The sequence below is a fragment of the Xyrauchen texanus genome, chromosome 16, assembly GCF_025860055.1.
Source record: "Xyrauchen texanus isolate HMW12.3.18 chromosome 16, RBS_HiC_50CHRs, whole genome shotgun sequence".
Lineage (NCBI taxonomy): Eukaryota > Metazoa > Chordata > Actinopteri > Cypriniformes > Catostomidae > Xyrauchen > Xyrauchen texanus.
In genome coordinates this window covers 37,141,845-37,165,460 of record NC_068291.1, presented here as the reverse complement: position 1 = coordinate 37,165,460, position 23,616 = coordinate 37,141,845, and the positions used below count along the sequence as shown (strand labels likewise).

The 23,616-nt window shown below is 36.9% G+C and overlaps 1 protein-coding gene across 2 annotated transcripts in view; it reads right to left on the bottom strand.

Annotated features, from left to right (window-relative positions):
* daam1a (dishevelled associated activator of morphogenesis 1a) overlaps positions 1–23,616 on the bottom strand; it is an 82,269-nt gene that overhangs the window by 43,577 nt on the left and 15,076 nt on the right. The window contains exon 1 of one of the 2 annotated variants that reach the window (XM_052145572.1): positions 16,088–16,423. The exons of the other annotated variant lie outside the window; for it this stretch is intronic. The gene's annotated coding sequence lies outside the window, so the exon portion shown is untranslated. Of the gene's footprint in view, positions 1–16,087; positions 16,424–23,616 lie in introns of those variants that run through there. 2 annotated transcript variants of the gene reach the window in all.

The following is a 23,616-nucleotide window of genomic DNA, read 5'->3' as shown; positions in this document are numbered from 1 at the left end:
GTGGGTGGAGTCAGACTTTGAGCAGGTGTTTAGTTACCCTTTAATGGGCCTAAAATAAAGCTACATTTTCTTTAAGCTAAAAATTCATTTCATGCTTTTGTGAAATTTGACCCCAACAAGGTGTTGTGAGATTGATTCTGGTGCTTTTATTCAAAGTGACATACAAATGGTAAAAAAAAAAAAGGTTTTTACAGATGTAAAAACTTATCACAAAGGAGAAAAACTGAGCAGTGTTGATAATACTGTTAGGACAGGATTGTCTCATCGCAATAAAAACAGCAAAAAGTGAACCATGTGTTCCAAATGCTTAATATTCTTTCGTTCAACTTCAGATAAACAAAGTGTATGAATGCAAGCACACAGTAAGTCAGTGCATACTACTGTAAATCATTCACAAGGGAACAGATTTTAATCACATCTGCCATTGCTGGATGTCCTTGTTCACAAGGACTGACCCACAAACACCACTGAGCAAATATTCGCTTCATCTGTAATTCAAACACCACACAATATGGGGCTTATCTAACAAATGTCGAAATAAAAGCAGGTGATTTTGATCCACATCTTTTCCAAACAAAGCACAGGGTTGCCTGGAAGCTAAATAATAATATTTAAGAATATCACAGTAAACCCCTAACAAGTAAAAATCTGTGAAAAGTCTCACAGAAGAAAGTTATTACAACAAAACTAACAAACGAGTGTGAAAAATTACACTCTGCTACAAAACTTTTATTTTTTGTGCTCATGATATACCACAGTCTGTACCGAGACTGGCGAGTAAAATGTTTACAACTAAAACAAACGTACTATGAACTGAGCATAACATTTTATCTAATAAAAATGGCATGTTTCCCACAGCCCAAGTGAAATAGGAGTCTCCCCGAGGTTGTAAAACACATAAAACAGTCAGTTTGTTTTTGTATAACCTTGTCCTTTTCTGAATGGACAACTATTGACTGCAAAAAAACATGTTCAAAAAATTCTGGCTATGTCAGCTCCGACCTTGTTCAAGTGAACATCACATGACGTGTATCCTTGATAAAGGCCAAAGCATCAAGGACTCAAAGCATGAAGGATGAGACAGAGTAAATACCAGCATCCAAACCCATCAAGAAAATTTGAAATAGTATCAAGTTCTACATCCTCTTTGGCTTAATCCACTGGGCATTAAGCTCAGGACTAGTGGTCGATCGATATATAGCGCTGAGGCCGATCAATCGGCTGACATAATATATATATTTTTTAATTATCTGCATTTTCCTGTTTGGTCGTTTAGTTTCTCAAGCCGCGACGGCACAAAGAATCGCCTGCTTGCACACGAAGGAGCCGTCCAAGACATTTAAATGCCCAATCACAGTTTTTGTTTTGTTGTTAGTGCCGTCGTTATACCACAATGACAGGCCAGTGTGCAACACAATCTCATTTAAATGGTCCCTGCATATTAGAGCCACGATAGACATGTATGAGCTCATGATGTTTAAAGTGTTCGGGTGTGCACATATGTGGATATCTCGTTTAAACAGATTTAATTCACATACCTCACAAAACTTGTACAAATCTTTTTTCTTCATGTGGAGCGCTCGTACAGTTGAAATCAGAAGTTTACATCCGTTTAACTTTTTACATACATTTCATACATTTTTTTAACCACTCCACAGATTTAATATTAGCAAACTATAATTTTGGCATCTACTTTGTGCATGACACAAGTAATTTTTCCGACAATTGTTTAGAGACAGATTGTTTCACTTTTAATTGACTATAATTCCAGTGGGTTAGAAGTTTACATACACTAAGTTAACTGTGCCTTTAAGCAGAATGGAAAATTCCAGAAAATTATGTCAAGCCTTTAGACAATTAGCCAATTAGCTTCTGATTGAGGTGTACTGAATTGGAGGTGTACATCTGGGTGTATTTTAAGGTCTACCTTCAAACTCAGTGCCTCTTTGCTTGACATCATGAGAAAATAAAAATAAATTAGACCTCAGAAAGAAATTGGACCTCCACAAGTCTGGTTCATCCTTGGGAGCAATTTCCAAATGCCTGAAGGTACCATATTCATCTGTACAATCAATAGTACACAAGTGTAAACACCATGGGACAATGCAGCCATCCTACCGCTCAGGAAGGAGATGCATACTGTCCCCCAGAGATGAACATAGTTTGGTGTGAAAAGTGCAAATCAATCCCAGAACAATAGTAAAGGACCTTGTGAAGCTGCTGGAGGAAACAGGTAGTCAAGTATCTATATCCACAGTAAAACAAGTCCTATATTGACATAACCTGAAAGGCTGCTCAGCAAGGAATAAGCCAATGCTCCAAAACTATAAAAAGAGTTTGCAAGTGCACATGGAGACAAAGTTCTTACATTTTGGAGAACTTTCCTCTGGTCTGATGAAACAAAAATGTAACTTTTTGGCCATAATGTCCATCATTATGTTCGGAGGAAAAAGGGTGAGGCTTGCAAGCCAAAGAACACCATCCCACCTGTGAAGCATGGGGGTAGCAGCATCATGTTGTGGGGGTGCATTGCTGCAAGAGGGACTGGTGCACTTCACAAAATAGATGGCATCATAAGGAAGGAAAATTAGGTGGATATATTGAAGCAACATATCAAGACATCAGCCATGAAGTTAATGTTCGGTAGCAAATAAGTCTTCCAAATGGACAATGACACAAGCATACTTCCAAAGTTGTGGCAAAATGGCTTAAGGACAACAAAGTTATTGAGAGATAGAGTTAGAAAGAGTTAGTGCCCAAACGATATATCGGTCGGCTGATATTGTCATATAATGCAGAAAACAATGCTTTAGAATTGGTGACATAACATAGTTTCTCCAGCAGAGCATGCTCCAACTCCATTGTTTACAGAGCTGAGCTGACGGTTGCTCTGCAGACGGTGCAGAGTTAAGAGCTGTCATCTCGGTAAGTTGCTGACTAGTTTGTGAAATACAATGGTAGAATGTATGACTCCATCATTTTTCGTTTTCAATATAACCTATATAAAGTTAACACTGTCCCTGACAACCATGTCACTCATGTTTATCACATCTGTTTGCTGTGTTGACTTTCATACCTTGAAGCTGAGTGGAAGCTCATGTGTAAACAATACATGTGTAAACATGTATTCACCAAACTGTTTGTTAACGATTCACAGTTTGGTACCCCCTTCAACTGAACAATTCCAGTCTTTGCATTTACAAAATGTAATATTTAAAAGTCTGTAATGCAATTGTCCTCGTGTTCTGTCACCGCAATTCAGAGTAAACTTCTCATCGCAATTGAAGGAATACAATGTGAAGGTTGTACAAAGTAACATTTATCTAATTAACGCTAAGTGGGAAGCAGGCACAACAAGCTGTTACAACATGGGCTGCCATCTTCATTATTTTAGGTTGAATGGATCACATAACTGTGTCACATGACAACAACTACACCATCGTTTTCAGATATCGCCGTTTTCTCTGTCCCCACAACAATGCGAATAGAGTTTTCAAATTTAACCACTTGGGGGAGTATTTTCAAAAAGCTCAGTTTTTGCTGTCAAAAATGCCAATCACAGTGTGGACGGAAGGCCAAAACATAGAGAAAAATATGTGATGTCAAACGAAAATGTATTAATGTGGACATGGCCTCTGACTGACGAATGTTGCAAGACAGTCAGTCCATAACATTCCAAACAGGCATTCCGGCAATATTATAATTGTCTATTTGCCAACTTTTGTCAGACAATGAAAAACATTTGGCATCACAATCATTTACATATTTGGTTGCAAAAATTTGCGAGGATTTTACATCTTTATTATGAGTTATGGTCATTTACAGCCTAGTTACACTTGGCCACTTTAATGATTGGACTACTATCCAATTTAAATGCTCATTCTATTTACACTTGGCAACATTAATGTGTCTCCTATAAATCAATTCTCGCACTATATGCAAAGAAAACAGAGTTCACTTCCATGATAATGCCTATTCCGGGCAGTAAATTGAAATGTGCTTTATTATTTGAATTTTCCCAGCACAAATACATGTGTCTGTGTATGGGCGTGCTGTGTGTTTTTTCCCTCTACTTCTTGTAGGTAAGATGCATCATGCATGTTAGCCGCACTCGTGTCAGTGTTTAGTTTCAATTTAATCAGCGATCTGAATCAAATAAACAAGGAGAAAAGTTCTGTCTCTCTTACATTGCATTCTTCTCTTTCGTTGTTATTATTTACTGCAGGACACGAGCCCCATGCAAATATTCGGCGACAACTGTTATGCTGATGTAGCGCTGTTTGGAAGGGTAAAGTTTACATACATGACTTGAACAGCAAGATGTAATTACACTTGATCAGTTTCGTCTGGAATGCATCTCAAACCACCCCCTGAAGAGGTTTGAGCGATCTGATTGCAATCAGTCTCGAATACATTTCGGAGGGCATTTACACCTGGTCTTTTCATGATCGGATAGCTATCCGATCAGTGAAAACACATGAAGTGGCCATGTGTAAATAGGCCCTAGGTGGGTGCACACTGTACGATTTTGGCCACGATACTGCCGTTAGAGACAAATTTTGGGAATCCTAAAGATTTCTCTCGTCGCAGGGCTAAATCCGCAATCTTACAACGTTCAGTGACATGTTCACCGACGGTTGATTAATACAGTTTGCGATGCTCTTCAGCCTCCAACAAAATTTGGGCAGTGTCTGAAATTTTGCATCGTAGCCATATAGTGTGACTGCTATTATGATGGCCAGATGAGAAATTCCGCTCCTCTCATGCACCCTAATTTACTTGGAAAGAAACCTGCTCCATGTTTGCAGCGCCATAGCAACATTTATGCCCAGTTATCACTCCACTCAAGCACTTTCAATGTTTTTTCTTCTTTTCATTTTATATAAAAAAGTTTTAATAAATAAAGAAGCAGACATTACTTTGAGAAAAGTGTAACACATCAGCAATATGAAAGCATTATTCTCTGAAATAAATAAATACAGAGCTTACAAAATGAAAATAAATAAATGTTTATTTGAACAATAATATAGAATGATTGAACAATTTATACTGGTAAGTATTTATTGGATGTTTTAATCCAAATCAGCATATACAGTTCGATTCAATTATAGAAATCTACATCATGTTTATGCATCATCCATAAGGAATTTGTAAGCGTGATATATTATCAGCCTTTATGAATTTTCGAAATTTTCCATGGCCAATATGTTACTTATCTAAAATAGGAGAAAGACGTCCGATAACCCACCTTTTTTTGTTTTCTCCATTGTGAACGGTGAAGTTTGTAATTTTTCGGGCTTTTTATTTCCACAATGAATATTTGCTTGTGGTAGCTCATTATTACTGTAGGCTACCTCCTCCACTCACGTTCATTCTCGACATCTGTAATTATCTGCATTTGTGATCAAGCTGTCTTATTATAGGCCTATTTCACAAAATCCATCTTCCTTGTAAATGTTAGCCAATGCTTGTAATGGAGTGGTATTGGAGCAATGGAAATGCTGATGTCCTGACTTTCAGCGAGAGACCCCAAATGCTCCTCCGCGGTGGGCAAATTTTGCCGCTTTGCTTCTATTCAGCAACACTCTCATAACTTGAGTCACGTTCACTGATCGGGATCTACGATGTATATCGTGCAGTCTGACATAACATTGCACATTGTGCCATGGCGATATCAAAATGTTAATATCGTACAGTCTGACATGCAACAATCATAAAGGTCTATTATAAAACATACAGTGTGCACCTGCTTTTAGTCACATCAGACATCAGTGTGAACAGACTTTTGTGTGTAAGCGTATTTTTAATCAGAGGTGGACAGTAATGAAATAAATTTACTTGAGTACTGTACTTAAGTGCACTTTTTGAGTATCTGTACTTTACATGAGTAGTATTATTTCTGGAAACTTGTGTCATTAACTTCACTACATTTGAAAGACAAATATTGTAGATTTCACTCCTCTACATTTCTATCAAGGTCCTCGAGTAGAAAGTCGTTATGATGTAGCAGCTTTGAAAATCAGTGGATGATTTCTTTTCTTCTCTAAATCGTCATTGTTTTTTTGCAGGTGACAGACAGCCTATCAATAATCACTCTTGTAGGGTCACGTGTCATGAAGTTCAATGATTTCCCAGCATTTTTGAACACTGATCAGTTAGCAAAATGGAAGACGGTGGTTTCTCAGCGCAAGTACCCATGGCCATACTTAGAAAATATGTTCCTGTTTTCTGAAAATGTTAAAGATTAATTTTGTTTTAAATGTTTGCATTTTTTGCCTAAAACGAACCATATCACAGCCTTCAAAAACTTGCTGTCCAACCTGCATAAGCATATTGAGGTGTGTAAACTTTTAATTTCTTGTGAAAGTTTGAAATGATCTGTGCTTTAGAGCTAAAGTTTCAGTATGAAGTATGGTCGGTCAAATTATTTTTTATGGATTTGCCATACCCTTGTGGATACACCGATAATGCACAGGTAAGGTTCAACAATGACATTAGTTAGCATGCAAAATTGTGAATTCAAATGTAAATGAGCATAAGACTTAAATAAGTTAATATTTCTTAACTTGTATAGTTTTTTGTTGTTGTTGTTGTTGTTGTTACTTTGCATAATTACTATAGTTATGTGTAGAGCTGCACGATTAAATCATAAAAAGATTGCGATCTCGATTCAAACACCCACACGATCTCTTTCCTAAATGATAAATCATACCGGAACATTCAAATCTGCATTGGTCCTGCCGCTGAGCCAGAGAGAGAAGTTATCATGTATAGGTATGAAACAGCTTCATAAACAGTCTTTTCTAGTCCTGGACTTACAGCCAAATTGTGTGGTCATGTCTGTATTTACAGCAATTTCACTGTCTGCTTGATTCAAATGTGGATGAATGTATACACATAGATGTGTGCACACTGCCACAGCTGTGTGAGACCAGTAACATTCTGCTTTTGTGGGGGTTGGTAGGAGTGTTAAATAAAAAAATGAAGATGATTATGTCTTTTTTTGTCAGTTCAGTTGTTTTATTTCTATAGGTTTTGTAACATTCTAAAAGCTCTTTATTCCACAGATACTACAAGCTGGTCAGTGTATTCAGTAGCTTGCTTCAGAGGCATAAGTTATTGTAAGTATTACATAAAACAATAGTAAAACAATGCATTGACATAAAAAAGAAACTTTACTTTTGATACTTAAGTACATTTAAAACAAAGTACTTCTGTACTTTTACTTAAGTAAAAATCTGTCACTTGTAATGGAGTAATAGTCGATCAGTAGTATCTGTACTTTCACTCAAGTAATGGAGATGTGTACTTTGTCCACCTTTGTTTTTAATGGAACTGAAGTTTACCTGGATGACGAATACCTATACAGTATGGCTTCATGAAGTGAGTATTTAAGTACATTTAAAGTGCTGCTTTGACATACCGATTAGAGCTATAAAGATTCTCAGATTTTCCAGAACATCAGCTGTTGTTGAGTGAAAGGAATGGTGATTTTTTTTATAATAGGAATACTGAAAAAAAGGGGAGGGAATACCTAAAGGAAGGTAAATCTGTTCATGTCTGTGCAGCAACAGCATTAAAATAATCTTGCAAAATATCTCTCTCCTCAACACATGTACACACCAGAGGAAGTAACCAAGTCCAATCCAGCCCACGTATCTCTGTGCCACACCCTGGTGACCGCACTCCAGCAGAGCATGTCCTATTGTTGACTCCACATGTTCACCTCTCCCATTTGATTCATCAAGCCTTATGTAAGTTTTTATCTTGTGAATGACCGTATTGATACTGTGTCCATATTCATTTCCCTTTTATACTGGATTGTGAGTCAATGCATTATGGAAATATAATGAAATCTTGAGGCATGTTTAAACTTTAGCAAGTATCAGGAAAAAACTAATGTTAACTGCAAACCTGAAGCATTTTGGCATATTGACCGCATCTGTAGAGCTGTAGATTAAAATGAGGTCATCTGGTGACTAAAACTTGAACAATGACAGGATGCTAACTGTTTTTAGCAGCTTTTGGATAGCAGAATTTGATTTGTTTTTAAACCAATAAAATTAAGCTTTTTATTAGCCTCATTCCACAGGGGGGTATCAAAAGAAACTTGATTTTATAGTGGTCCAAAAACAATTTGCATGAAAACGTTTTTTTTTTTGCATTGCTTTTAGCTTGTTGCTATGTGGTAGGATTGTTAGGGATTCCTTGCCTTGTCTTAGAAAGCACCACTAATAAAAGAAAAACTTTTGCCAGTCTGACATGTTTTCTAAGGCTCCGTTCACACAAAATGTATTCTTGCGTTAAAAAAGCTAAATGTAACAATGAATGGAGCAGAATACAGGTGTCTTGGGACGTTTTAAAAAGCTGCATTAACTTGATGTCTGTCTAATGCAAGTTGATGCAGAGAAAGGATTCTAAAACAGCGCAGACAGACACAAAAATGCGTCCTGTTTGAACAGACCCTTATTCTGTCTTGCACACAATATTGGTAATTACTTGTGGGATATACTCTTGAAGGCACCACTTTCTCTGATATAGTTTACTTCACAGAGCAGCTTTGTTTTCAATTCCCGGCAGAGGGTTTGGGTCCTATAGAACTTTGCATCCGTCCTGGTTGTTGCTTTTCACTAATCGGATGAATGTGAAGGAAACAGAACAACAACTAATGCATGTAACTGCCTTCAGGCCAACTTCATCAACGAGGAACATGCTGTACTTCTTTAACAAATCTGAATTTGAATAATCTGATCCAACATGCACACTTTGATAGCCACACCAAGTATTCTAAAAATGAATGGAGAGACACGCGTTTGTGTGCATAAAACAAACTACTGAATACTGTTTCATTGATGCTCTCACCTCATTCAGGCAGTGTAAAGCTGTTGGGTGGTTGGATTTGTAAAAGGGAGAATTCTCAGAGGCACACAACTCAGTGATGTCATGGGAAATGTACTGCACTCATGAGCTATTTGCATTTTCTTTCTTTACTGGTGAAACGGTTGTGACAGGAACAGGATTTTTGGAACTGTATTCTAAACCCTTATGATTTACTCAGAATTTTCATTTTTGGATAATCTATTCCTTTCATAAACATGAAAACATTTACTGTACATTTAGTAATTTGGTAGATGCTTCAATCTAGAGCAACTTACAGTACATTCAAGATAATTATTTCAATTAAATCCAATTAAAGAACTTTGAATGTGATCGTTGGGAACTTCAAGAGTTAAAACTCAAACTTCAAATTCACTGTCTTGATATTTTGACATTTAAGAAAGAGGTCATTCTACTATAAAAAAAAAAAAAAAAGTACTGTAAATTTCAGAACTCAAAATGTAATCCCCAATGCAATAAAAGCATTTATTGAAACCAAGCTGCAAAAATGCCTTTTTCTCTACTTCTGCAACTACATCAATAGGGGGCCCATTAATTCGCCTCAACAGCGAAAAAACATCAATGCCAACATTACTTCATTGCACCCTGGCCCCGCCCACTGTCGGAGAGTAGGACAAACAGGCTTAATGTGGACTATTCCGGAACACCAATAGGGACCCATCTGGACAATTCTGAATTATTTTTGTATATAAACATGCACTAGACAGACATTTTTGTGCGTCGTCATGTATCTCGTGCCGTTCTTAAAAGACGCAGTGTCAAGTTAAAGCTCAGAAGAAGAGATGCCATTTTCTGTAATTTAGCTGCTGCTTCTTGCTGTTTTGAGCACAAACTGCTCAACAAACTGTCATTTGACCCATTTGCACTATTTTCAATTGTTGATGTATGTAAACATGCGCTAGATGGACATCTTTGACCATTTTGATGCGTTCTTGGCTTCAGTGCACGATGATGCTGTATGTGTGGGAGTCTTAATTTTGCTTTGGACAGTGCATTTTTTTGGCTCATATCATCGTGGATTTTATGTTTATCACCTCATATCAGCGTGGATTGCTTGAGAACCAGTCATAATACTATTCAAACTTTGCAAAGAACTGTTATTGAAGGATGGGGCAGTTAAAAACACTATTGGACCCGATCACAAAACAGTGAGTGAATATTTCAAATGTCATGACTGTTTGATAGTTGATGGCGCTGCTTACATTATCTTTATAAAACTAAATTTCAGGGTTTACAAATAATGTTGTGAAGCTAGTTCATTCTCTTCTGATTGAGTTTCAAACATGACGGTATTTGAAGGGCTCCAATGAAAATTATCACATATTACTAAGTTATGACTGTTTTGTCAAAAAACAAACAATAAAAAACTTTACTAACATTAAAAGTGGATATATGTCATGATCCCTTTAAAGTGCTTGTGCATCAGGCTTATCACAATGGTCAGCATTGAGTTCAGTAGGAGGATAGATTTTGGAATAAAGCTGGCTGCAGCCCCTCTGGTTGTAAAGGCCAATGATCTGTATATACGGCCTAAGGGGAGAAAGTTGCATGATGTCCTGTGCTTTAAAGGGTAACTAAACCCTAAACCAACTTTTTTTTAGTTATTGATCTGTAAGAATGGGGCTTTATTAGTATTGGTCATTGATTCAAGTAATTTTTTTGACATTTGTGTATAAAGTGTTTTAATTCTACAATATATGGTGTAAAAACATCTGAGTGCTGCCCTCTTCAGGTTGAACGGTGGCTACTGCAGTTGAATTTTCCTATTGGCTGTTTGCGGTACTTCGTGACGTAACCAGTGACAGCTGACGTAAGCAGGTTCCAGCTCACCACGCCCATGGCAGTATAAAAACCATCTCGTTTCGTCAAAACCACTGTAGCGAGTCAGGAGTTGGAATTGCGAGTATTGAAAATGATCAGGAGAGTATTTTAGCATCTATTTAGCATAGCATTTATATAGTTATTTAGATTATTTAGTGTGGTCTAGGTAGTTAATTAGCATATTTGTTAGTGTAGTATTGTTAGAAGCATAGTTATTTAGTAGCATAGTATTGCGTCAGTTAGGATAACTTCAAGTTAGCGTAGATTATCTTTATTTAGTACAGTGGTCAGGATGGTACGTAGGTGTACTGTTGCTGGTTGCAACAGCACTGCTGGACTGTATAGCTTTCCAGCAGACTTGGAAATTAGGCACCAGTGGTTGCATGTCCTTAGCCTGGAAGACCGCGAGTTCCCGCCTAGAGCTGTAGGAGTGTGCAAACTGCATTTTACGCGGGATTGCTTCTCCAACGCAATGGAGGTGGAAATGTGCTTCTCCAAACAGCTCGCGCTGAAAAGCGACGCAGTGCCAAACGCTGCTCCTCCTGCATGGACTCCACCACCGCAGCGGCGTCTTGAGGTGAGTGATCATATATATTTGCATCACAATTTACTGGATTTGCTGGATTTCTTCACATAGCGGCAAAATATGAATATGCCTACAGAGCGCGCGCTATTGACATCAACTCGATAAAACTCATCAGATTCATGTACATGCTTGCGACCTGTGTGAGGAATAATAATAACATAATAGTAATACTCCTGGAGAAAATCCGTCACTACGGGTCTCAGGTGCACCCCCCACGTTTCGTCCCCCTCTATCCCCGCTGGTGTCTGCCCACTTTTCCAGCATTTTTCAAATATTGCTAGTGGGTGGAGTCAGACTCTGAGCAGGGGTTTAGTTACCCTTTAAGAGCTACTTTACTCACTGTTCTACTGTAAATGTGTATCATTACGTGTGTTCGATGGGAATAGAACTCATGACCTTGGTGTTGCTGATGCAATGCTCTACCAGCTGTAAAAGTAAAGTAACAAAACAATAGCACCTATTCTTCGAAGTGAAAGTAATGAATCTTATACACCTAGAACACTTATTTTTGGAGCACAAACATGATAAAAAATGTAATCTCATAGTTTAGCTGTTCCATATCTTCAAGACACCAGTTAATCACATGTTCACAACGTAAACCATCTAATATAAAAAAATTCCTCAACTCATAGTAGGCTAATTCAGTTTGGTTGCTATACCACAGTAAAAGCCTTAAGATATTGTGCCTTAAAACCAAACAAATTTTAGTGCATACATTCTACAGCAAACATCACTTAAGCCTTGGAGCTCCGTAATAATGTAACTGCATGGCAATTGCCTGGGCAGTAGAGGCAGTTTGAGGTCCCATGCAGCAGCCAGCAATCATATCTTTTCTAGGAAATGGACTAAAGAGCCCTGGGGAAGACATCTCAACAGACCTCTCCATATACTGCAATCCAATGAGCGTGGAGCTCCATTTTTCGCTCTCTGTGAAGATTTGTGTCCGACATTTCCTGCCTTTGTCATCAGCTGGAAAAACTCCAACATCATTGCAATGATTTAAACAAAGTTAATGAAACTAGCACTAAAACAACAGTCTCACAGGTTTGTGACATCCAATGTTCTACGATTTTATGCAGTTTTCTTTCCTGTTATTGTATTTTGAATTGAAACCAAGACATTTTGGTGGGATGTGTCAAAGGGATCATAGCCAGCAGGCTTTCTTTACAGCCAGGAACCATGATTTGATTTAGGTTACTACTTGATTCTTGGTTTCAGGTGGTTCTAGGGGCAGGGGCATACTCATTCTAGGGAGCATCTAATTGGACAAAAATCTGTGTAGAAAAAGAGTCATCATCAATATTTTTGGTCCATCTTCCAAGAAGATAAACACTAAATTTGATGTGTATATCTATTAAATGTTAATTTAGTCCACTTTTAAGATTACACTGGCACATTAATGGCTTCAAAGCTCATAGAAATGGACTAAAAGCCACAAAACTCATGGGGTTTTAAAAGCTAATCCATTATTCTGGAACCCAATGATCAAATGGCTGCAGAAGAGCAAGTGAGTTTCCATTTTAGAGTTTACATAATGAAGGTCAGTAAGTGCAGCCTTCAGGCCAGTCTAGGATCAACTAGACAACAACCCCCCGTTCTTTGGTCTGTCGTCCAGCAGTCACAAGTCAATAGATGCTACTAATGGCAAGTTACAGAATTGATTCTTACTGAACTAATCAAAGCAATGTTAAGTTTGTTATTGGCTTTCGCAAACACGAGATTCACACTGCACTATGTGTGAGTAAATGGACTAGGGGGGAAAAGAAATGAGAGAATTGGTTTTATTAGTTGAAATAAGTCATCACATTTTATGTACTGATGAAAAATAGATTAGGATTTAAGGAATACATTGATGATTTGTTAAAAGTACAGGATGATCCAAATGTTTTACACACAAAAAAAGAAAAATAATTGGTTCACCATTTTCACAACTGCCAATTTATTAATCTATCTATATATTTACACAAAATATACCTATACTATATTAATAAATATTGTAATGTAATATTATGTTCATTATATATAGCCACGTACTTTATATTCACAAAACAGCTATTAAACATTTTTACCAAGGGTGCATTAAATACAGTATTTATCGCTGCAACCCCCACCCCCCACCCAAACCCCTCTAGGCCATCACACAGGGGTCATACCTCACACCCTTTGGGGATTTGAGATGAATAGGACTAAACAAGAAAGATGACTAGAGAGGAAAGATGCAAAAATGCTGTCCATAAGGCAGATAAGCTAAATATTTTTTTTAAATACAGACTTCAGACCCATATTAACTTATAGCCCTGTATAGCCTCATTTAAGTCTGATTCCCCAGGGTTAGACTACTTCAGAGTCAACAGAATCACTTATATCTAAACAAACATACACACTTGGTTTTAACCAGGCATGTTTGTAATTTGGTGGCTGGCATTACATGCTATAATCCCGTGGCTTGAGTGATTGAGATTCCAGCTGAGCAGCTGCATAATGAGTTTCCCCAAGCTCAACTCTGACTGGAAGAGCAAATATGAAATCGCACTTGTTCCCATTGGATATTAAGTATTTTTAAATGGTTCTCTGGAATACTTGATTAGTAGTGAGGGCTAAACTTGTTGCAGGCAACCGATTTCCTATATAGCTGTAATACTTTCATGTCTCATGTAGCCCTCTGTTCTTTTTCTTTTCTCACTTAATAAAATAATTCTACCTCAGCTTTTGGATAGCTTAATTCTCATAAAATGTGTCAAGTATATGCCCTAGTCCTGTTTTACTTAGGACAATTAAAACAAATTTACATTGATAGTAGTGGTAGATTAATATGGGTTTTCAATGGCCGATGCCAATATTGATATTTAGAGAGCAGGATGGCAGATGGGATGGCCTATATAAATGCTGATATACTTCAAATTTAACTAAAACAGTTCAGATGTACACATCGGATCTTGTACTTATGTACTATATTTCATGTTTACTCTAATCGAAAACCCTTAAAAATCCTTCTTTACTAATCATTGAGAAATCTATTGTTAGATTTTGGAACTGACTATGTTAAGGAAAGATAACGCTTATGTTAATCGGCCAATGCAGGTAAACAACAAAATGGCCAAATATCATCCAATTATTGACCGATACATCGGTTAATAACTAATTGGGACATTACATTTATGACAGTCATGTACATGACTCCCAAAATCTCATTACTGCAATTTGAATAAAAGATGGACATTATATTATTATTATTATTACCAAGAATGTGAAAACATTATATATATATATATATATATATTATGCAAAATAGTAAGGTACTGATAAATCATAGTAGAACGCAGCTTTTAATTTTTGCTGATTTAAAATGTAAAAAAAATTCAAAAAACATAATTGATCCACAGCAACTTGTTTACCCTAATACAGACGAAATAAAAAGGTGCGTTACGTAATGAGTCATCATTGAAAACAATAGTAAAACATCAGGACACAGAGCGGTATCAAGAATTCTGGGGTAAATGAGCTTAACTGACTGGAGATAATGTCACAAATCAATGCAAAAAATCTTATGGTCCAAAGTGTAGGCTTCATTTTCTTTATGCAAAGTATAATTTCACGTTTTTTGTTTGTATTCATTTGGAGTTAAATATGACCGAGACATTTTATGTCCATTTCTTTATTAATTTGGTAAGTAGCTTTGTAGCAAGCAGGACAATTTACCCACAACTGGGCATTATTGCAAAATAAACCCCTTCAAGGCGATTCAAGACCTGATCTCCCTGTCAAGGTGGGATTATTTCGCAATAGCGACAGACTGTGCATTACAATAGAAACAAAAGAATCATTAGTAATCAGGGAGTAAAACCTAATTATATCCCATTGGTGACAATCACAATGTTACTGTAAAAGCCTACAATACTAGCTGCATCTGAAAACACATCTGGACTAGCTGCCTTATCAGTTTTTTAAAAACTTGAACTCTTAAGGGAACTGGTCTCAGAACAATTTGAAAAGCACCTTATTTTCATCCTACCTCTGTATACAGCCCCCAAACACAGCATTTTTTCAGTTTTTGGATCCAACCAATATTACAATAATAGTTTCTTTCTGTAGAAAATAGGCTATGTTTACAACACACCTCTTTATAAAACAGATCAGTACAGTCAACAGAATGGACAAATAAATAAAAAAGTCTGTAACAACTTAAATCATGGTTGTTTATGTATTGTTGATTAAGTATGCAATTATGTCACTAGGGCACACCTAAAGGAGAAATGCACACCAGTCTCATTCCATTCATTTTAATTTCTTTGCTGTTCCACTTAGTTCAGGGCATGGACACACACTAGTTTCAGCCAGGTCCAAAGAGCAAATATGGATACAGCTTATAGTGCCTTTATCTATACAAGTGATCTAAGTGTCTTCACATGGCAACACACAAAACAAAATATCAACAGCCCTGTCTTTTTTCAGTGGTCATACACATATATATATATAAAATATTGAATTCTCTTTACAAATATTTGAATGTTTGAACATGGTTACAAATGATCGGATAAGCATTATATAATGTAACCAACATGATTACATGTTTGTGAACACTACTTTCTGCAAAAACCTGGAATAAAATGTTTTCTTAAATGCATATCAATAGGATCAATGTTAGGTAATGTTAATTTTAATGAACATTCTTAAAAAGTTAGAGAGAAAATCTAGTCCCTGGGTTGGATTGGAGTCTGGGTAAGGTGTTCCTGGGTCTGTAATGTTTGAAACAGCTTTAAAACAACAAGACGGCATGCTCACCTCTCAAAAATGTACGTCAAGAGCACATCGCAGCAACAAATCCAGTCAGGCAGTGAAAGCCCTGTTGATTTCAGCTCTGAAAGCTGTGGAGTGGGCAGCATGCAGACCGCAAAGGCTCTTACATATTTCACCATCAAATCAGAGAGCAGGTCCTGAAATAGCTGCTAAAATTCCCACTACTTTGAGATCAAAATATAAAAACCCTCTATGATGTAGCATTAGAAACACTTTTCAATAATGACCAGAATGAAAGTACTGCAGTTAATATATTATGATTTATCCGACTGCAACTGTAAGCTTGAGCTAAGAGTCTGAATAAGTGAACACTTCACACAAACCGAGTCAGACAGATGTTCCTGGTCTGAGTGGAACCACCTTCTTCCTCCAAAGCCACACCTCCTTTTTGCACTGTCCAATAGGAGTCTAATCAGAGGGAGGCCGAGTTTGACTCACCCATGCCTCAAGAACTGACAACCAGTGAACCGTGAAAAGAGATCAAACAATGACATGTTAAAGATTGAACAAAAACAGACAGCTGTGCTGTATTTGAAAGAAAACAAAAGAATATATAGAACCAAATCACTTATTGGACCATAACATGGTGAAATAATCCCATACATGGAGGACCCGAGCCATACTGCACCTAGGGACCAGAGTATCATAGAGACATGTGCTCTTTTGACTTGGGGCCAATAAGCTACCACCTAGAATACCCTAGCAAGCAACCATATTCAATTACACTCAATTAAACCACACTTTAGCAACCACAAAATGAAAAAAACTAGTTGTTCAGAACTGTTTGATCCCTCTATAAACATTAAGTTGGTTTAAAATGCCAACATTATACTAATCCTTACAAACAATTATTTTTTACTTCGGCCAGCTCTTTGTGAGGGCCTCCAAATAAACCTTGCTTTTGTTAAAGTGGGTGTAGTGAAGATACAGTAGTACACAAGTTAAAGCAGATTATGCAAGCCTCTGATCAAGAACTATCATAATTCTGAATGCCTTTTGACAATTAACTCCAGTTTACAAAACTTTGCCTTGGAAAACAAAGCTCCCTTCTATACTTGACAAAATTCAGATATCTTTCGGAAGAAGCATTACAGTGCTTTCAGCATTGATGTTAAATGCAATGTGACAGAAGAGACGCAAATTTAATCTGGAGTAGGGATATTCAGATCGATCGGCATTGGCCGATATTCACGTCTTATGACTCAATCGGTGATCGGTAATTTAGCCGACCGCATAAACCGATTGCTCATGTTGAGAAAAAAAGTCATCACCGAGTGTGGGGAATTCTTGCATAGTGTTGTAAGACAATAAACTTAATTCGGCAGTTAAGAACGATGCAGTGGGAAAGATATGGCAAATATGTAACGTTTGTGTACTTTGCTATTAATGTCACACGGGACACGGCAAAGGGAAAACAGCACGAGCTGTGAAATGGTCCTTAATATCGTTCAGCTTTTTAATAAGCCTTTTAAACTTTAACTATTTTTGTTAGCAAAAACTAGGCAAAGTATTATTACTGGAAAGAGGAAAATTCAATAAATAATAAGTAACAGTGTGCAGAAAGCGTACATATTAGCCAGTAATGACAGATATCCTGATGAAAGCTAAAATGTTTGGGATCAGAATCGGTATTAGTCGATCAGTTGACAAGAAGATCGGTGATCGGAGCATCCCTAATCTGGAGCAATACATACTTTTGGACATATTGTTTGTATAGACAATGAATGCAACAAATAAATGTTTTTCTAATTGGTTTCAAAAACACTGAAGAATCTAAAAGTTGGTCAGCATGACATTTTTGGCCTTCATTTGTCCTCACTGAATCTCTGCAGACCATGAATACTGTATATGTATGAGTGTGTGTCAGTGTTAATGTCAACATGAAATGGCATTCAACACCCATTTTGCTTACGTAATTTGATGCATTTCCATAAGGGTGCAGATTTGGTTTGTGCACTGGGGGTATTGTGAAGTGGGGGTGGGGGTAGTGGGGTTGTACTTGCTAGTCTTGATTATTAGGGGACAAGATATTGGCTGGATTGGCAGGAAATTCAATGAATTATCCATCAGGAATTGAATGGATCATTAAAAATGGGTGCTCCATGTCCGAGTTTAGCATTTTTTTTAGAATTTATCTTCAGAATTAAGACAAGCATACACTACATGATTTGCAGTCTTGTTTATCGTCGTGCTGGTGCGAACACTACAGGACTTTTCTATACCACCTACATGACTATTCATCCCTGTCTGAGACCTGTATATACCCAAAGATTACATTCGGGTAATCTGATCACAAATGTACAAGCGAGACACATCACCGTTGCACCTGGTCATGTCTTTTGAACACTTGTGTTCATTTACATTACATTTACATTTATGCATTTGGCAGACGCTTTTATCCAAAGCGACTTACAGTGCACTTATTACAGGGACAATCCCCCCGGAGCAACCTGGAGTTAAGTGTCTTAATCAAGGACACAATGGTGGTGGCTGTGGGGCTCGATCCAGCGTCCTTCTGATTACCTTGGACCACTACACCACCACCACTCCAAATTTCAATTTTCAAATTTCAAGGAGAGAGTCTTTGATTTCAAGAGGACATACATCAGTCATTCCATGTGTTACTAAATGATAATAAAGCACAAAAAATTAAAAGATGATAAATGGCTAAAAACCAGAGCAGTTTCTTTTAATTATTCGCAAACATGGCGTTCTGAGTTATTTTGTGCAGTACCTGTAACTGAGCTTCTAATGTGCATGCTGTTCATATCTGTGTCCCCTATTGAACATGTTTATGCATTAGCTTTTTACATTTTCAGATCGTACGCTTATTTACCTTTAAATCTGCACAGAACTGACAAAAACCCAGCCATAGCAGCTGCCCATAGCGTCGTCCCATTTCAAAAGGATCCCCCAAAATGCATATTCAAATTAAGATAACGGGTTTATTCTTGATAAAATGTCAACAAACATGAAAGAACTGCTCTTGCCTATTTTTATACATATATGCACTAATTTGCTAAATAAAAACAAAATCATAAAAACTGCTGAAAATAATAAAGCCACTGGGTAGGGAAGATGTGGATGATGTTTTATTTATTTTCCAATTCAATATTTAAAAATAATTATAAATAAAGATCAGGAAACCGATGCAGTGCGTACTCCAGGTAGGGAATGAGGTTTTGCCCCAAGTGAAGGAGTTCAAGTACCTCGGGGTCTTGTTCACGAGTGAGGGGACAATGGAGCGGGAGGTTGGCCGGAGAATCATGGCAGCAGGGGCGGTATTGCACTCGCTCTATCGCACCGTTGTCACGAAAAGAGAGCTGAGCCGAAAGGCATAGCTCTCGATCTACCGGTCAATTGTTGTTCCTATCCTCACCTATGGTCATGAAGGTTGGGTCATGACCGAAAGAACTAGGTCGCGAGTACAAGCGGCCGAAATGGGCTTCCTCAGAAGGGTGGCGGGCTTCTGCCTTAGAGATAGGGTGAGGAGCTCAGTCATCCGTGAGGAGCTCGGAGTAGAGCCGCTGCTCCTTTGCGTTGAAAGGAGTCAGTTGAGGTGGTTTGGGCATCTGGTAAGGATGCCCCTGGCCGCCTCCCTAGGGAGGTGTTTCAGGCACGTCCAGCTGGGAGGAGGCCTCGGGAAGACCCAGGACTAGGTGGAGAGATTACATCTCCACACTGGCCTGGGAACGCCTCGGGTCAGCCCAGTCAGAGCTGGTTAATGTGGCTCGGGATAGGGAAGTTTGGGGCCCCCTGCTGGAGCAGCTGCCCCCGCGACCCGACTTCGGATAAGCGGTTGAAGATGGATGGATGGATATAAATAAAGAATTAAAATTTTTCAACAGTCTCCAGCTACCCAAACCAAAGACAACTTTGAGTCATGTAATGTGCACTAGTCTTCATACACATAAAGCCCAGGAGTTTTTGGATGGTTACATTACTGTCGGAGGAAAAAAAGACAAATTCGATTCGATATAATAACACTTAAATTACACACACAAAATTCAAATTTTCTGAAAAAACGGAGCAAAATGCACATTATAATTAGGGATGCACCGAAATGAAAATTCTGGTCCGAAACCGAAAATCCAGGATGCACTTGGCCGAAAACCGAAACCGAAATTTTTACCTATTTAAAATAAAAAAATAAAAAATAAAAAAAAATGGTGTGTATAATTGTATTAATTTGATACTTTTTCATTAATTTTATGAATTTAATGAATCTGAACAGAAAAACTACAAACCAATAAAATAAAATCACACTTTTTTTTAAAGTAACACCAAAATTGGACAAAAAATATATTAAAACTATATTAAATATTCTTCTTCTTTCAGTTCTGTAAAAATCTAATTTTACAGATTTTATTAACAATTATCCAAATAATGTAAAGTTTTAGAAAACTATTATATGAAAAACAACAGTCAAGTAATGAACTTAGCTAGCATCTTTCAAAAAGTTTAAATATGCAACAGTAATTTTAATTAAAACAAAAAGGCAGAACACAGAATGGCAGAGGGCCTCTATTCCACTGATCTATATATAACTATAATATATAACTATAATATATAATATATAATATATATATATATATATATATATATATATATATATATATATATATATAGATCAGTGCTCTATTCTGTTTATGTAAACATATGTACACTTTAAGTGAAAATGATTGTGCAAAACAGCAGTAATTGAACTAAATCCAACCTCAACTGTAAACGACAGATGTATCCTCGAGTGAAGAACAAGTGTAATGTAATTGCTATACACATCATATTGGACCGCTTTCTATTTAACTACAAGTGACAGGTTTCTCTTCAAGAACATGAGATGCTGCACTGAACAGTCTCTCACTCTCTGTGCTGGTGCTTGGGCAGATAAATACCTGCGTGCAATCCGCGCAAGCAAAGGAAAGCGGTCTTTGTTTATGCGACCGTAGTCAAGGGGATTGTCGCTTCTGGCGTAGTTCCGCTAGATACGCCTCAAGTTGTGGTGTAGCTGCGCTAGTTGTGGCACTGCTGTGGATCAGGGCACTTTCCTGTAGAATCTCTTGCTGTACTCTGTGTGTGTGTGTGTGTGTGTATATATATATATATATATATATATATATATATATATATATATAGATATATATATATATATATATATATATATATATATATATATATATATATATATATATATATATATATATACTTAACATTTCTGCTGAATAAACACTGCAGATCGCAAATTTGATGTCCTTATCAGAAACTTTGAAGAATTTCCACGCCGAAATTTCGGTGCATCCCTAATTATAATTTCTCATTAAAGTAACGTTTTTTTTAATACACAATAGAAATGCTCCAATTTAAATAATAAGAGTTGCTCATATACCCTTCTCTATAAGAAAAGATCACAAACAAATAAGATTTCAAATATAAAGTGGGCTACATTCCAACTGATCATGTGCAGAACAAGCAATAGAACTGAACTTGTCCTGAAAAAGTATGCAAAAGTGTATAAATGTTTTGTTTTTTTGTCATCATTATTATAATAATTGTACTTTGTAAAAATACAAAATTCTACATATTTATTAATATTATATCATGAAATTGTATATATATATATATATATATATATATATATATATATATATATATATATATATATATATATATATATATTTAATAATTATATGGAGTTAACGCTCTTTGAAATGTGTACAATTTACAAGTAATAACATTAGTTTCTTCAAGAAACTCTAAAAAGGTTACTGTTACTTTAAGAGTTCAGAGTTCATAGAGCACCTTACAGTGTTCCGGTTCAGTGAACATTAACACAAATTTCTAGGTTTCTTTAGAGCATCCATGCTGCATGAGATTAAAATTGATATTTCTTCTGACTTTTTATGTCATTAAAGAACAGAAAGGATATTAAGACGCACTATTCATTGAAAGTAGGGTCCGCCTACCTATCTCTAATGATAACACATTACAAGGATGAATTCAAACATATTAAGCACTTCAAGGACCTTGTGTGAACCCTGTAAATGGTGTAGAAAAAAGCGCAGTAGGGGTAAAATCAAGTGATAGCGAGATTATGATGTTTGACGGGTCATTTAATTTATGATCACATGGACAGAAAACAATGTTGCAAATTTGAGTTATGTGACAATAAGGTTTGTAAAATTCGATATATTGTCCCATCCCTATTGGTTACAGCAGATGATTTAAAATTAAAATATATTTTTGAATGAGGTGAATTTGTACACGAACAATGCTTTCATAAAGAATATGAACTGAAACACAACTTCTTGGAAGTTTTCCACCCTTATACTAAATACACGTAAAATCAAAGCACACAGTTAGCACACTTAAACGTTCCGAGAAGTTGCATCTCTAAATTCATCCCTTGTACCACAGCTAAAAACATTAAACTCACTAGTTTGTTGGTGTTGTTGTTGTTGGAGGACTAGTGGAACATCCTGTCCCATTTGAAAGATGTGTACCCTTATATGACTTCTGTCTGAATGTTTTAAATCTGTCGTCTTCAGTAACCTTCAGTCAGTCAAATAATCCCAAACAGACAATTTAAGTAACTTTTTCGGTGGTTATGTCTGGTATATCAAATTCCTCATATATTTTGAAGTTTGTGTGTAGCCCCAGTTTCATGTGGAATGAAAGTTCACGTTCAACCCGCAATTCCTGGCCAAGCACCATGTTGACATTGTCCATAACTGTAGAAACAGCTGCACTCAACAGCCAGGCACAAGCACAAGAGATTTTCGCATTTAGGGTAACATCTAAAAACGATTTTATATTATGTATATATGTATATATATCACACACACACTCACTGAACACTTTATTAGGAACATCTGTACACATCTACATATTCATGCGGTTTTCTAATCAGCCAATGGTGTGACAGCAGTGCAATGCATAAAATCACACATATACGGGTCTGGAGCTTCAGTTAATATTCACGTCAACCATCAGAATGGGGAAAAAAAATGCAATCTCAGTGATTTTGACCATGGCATGATTGTTGGTGCCAGACGGGCTGGTTTAAGGATTTCGATAAATGCTGATCTCCAGGGATTTTCACGCACAACATTCGCTAGAGTTTACTCAGAATGGTGCCAAAAACAAAAATCCAGTGAGTGGCAGTCCTGCGGACGAATTGCCTTGTTGATGAGAGAGGTCAATGGAGAATGGCCAGACTGGTTCGAGCTGACAGAAAGGCTACGGTAACTCAAATAACCACTCTGTACAATTAGTAGTGAGCAGATTAGAATCTCAGATTGCACAACATGTCGAACCTTGAGGCAGACAGGCTAAAACTGCAGAAGACCATGTTGGAAACTTTATTAGGACCAATCAAGTTTTTCTAATCAAGTGCTCAGTGAGTGTATATATAATATTTCGCAATGTGTAAGTAAAACATTTCATGGTTTTTAACTATAGATTCTAAATTCTTATGGTTAAATTAACTTAATTTTTTAATCGCGGTTAATAGTGAA